Source organism: Cyprinodon variegatus, unplaced genomic scaffold (genome assembly GCF_000732505.1).
Source record: "Cyprinodon variegatus isolate N-32 unplaced genomic scaffold, C_variegatus-1.0 Scaffold3262, whole genome shotgun sequence".
In the NCBI taxonomy this organism is placed as follows: Eukaryota; Metazoa; Chordata; class Actinopteri; order Cyprinodontiformes; family Cyprinodontidae; genus Cyprinodon; species Cyprinodon variegatus.
In genome coordinates, this window is record NW_015153715.1 from 1 (window position 1) to 605 (window position 605).

The following is a 605-nucleotide window of genomic DNA, read 5'->3' on the forward strand; positions in this document are numbered from 1 at the left end:
CCAGACGGTCGGTATGGTGGGGTAAGGACCAAAGCTCCATTGGACGCCGTCACTTTGCTTCTTCGATGCCACGGTAGATACTTTCTTCCTCTTCAGCCCATAAATACACGGCCTCCTCTGTTCTGTGTGTCAGCAGATGGATTTGAGGAGCACAGCCTGGAAGGAGCAGACTCACAGCACCTCCCTGGGGTAGGACCTCCATCTCCATCTTTCATCTCAACTAACTGACTAATCCAGGTTAATAATCATACTTCAGGACGCCCTGATCTAGACCTGCTGACCTTTAGGGGGTTTCAGGAGGGGCGGGGTGGGATTTAGGGTCACCATGAACAGAAACCAGTAAACCAAACCATCATGCTGCAGCACCCCAGACTGGGAATCATCAGGAACTTCTCCGATCGAGAAGATCAACCAGGAAGTAAGAACTTCCAAACGTTTAAACTGGAACGCCCTGAAAGTCGCAGGTGGGAGCTGCAGGTCTGAACTCCTGCTGACCAGGAGGTGGCGCTCCTGCTGACCAGGAGGTGGCGCTCCTGCAGGCCAGGAGGTGGCGCTCCTGCTGACCAGGAGGTGGCGCTCCTGCAGGCCAGGAGGTGGCGCTCCTG

At 55.2% G+C, this 605-nt stretch overlaps 1 protein-coding gene across 1 annotated transcript in view; it reads left to right on the forward strand.

The window, feature by feature from the left end:
- The first annotated feature begins 80 nt into the window (after positions 1-80).
- LOC107081175 overlaps positions 81-605 on the forward strand; it is a 5,223-nt gene continuing 4,698 nt past the window's right edge. Inside the window, exon 1 of the mRNA XM_015369373.1 lies at positions 81-189. The gene's annotated coding sequence lies outside the window, so the exon portion shown is untranslated. The remainder of the gene's footprint in view (positions 190-605) is intronic.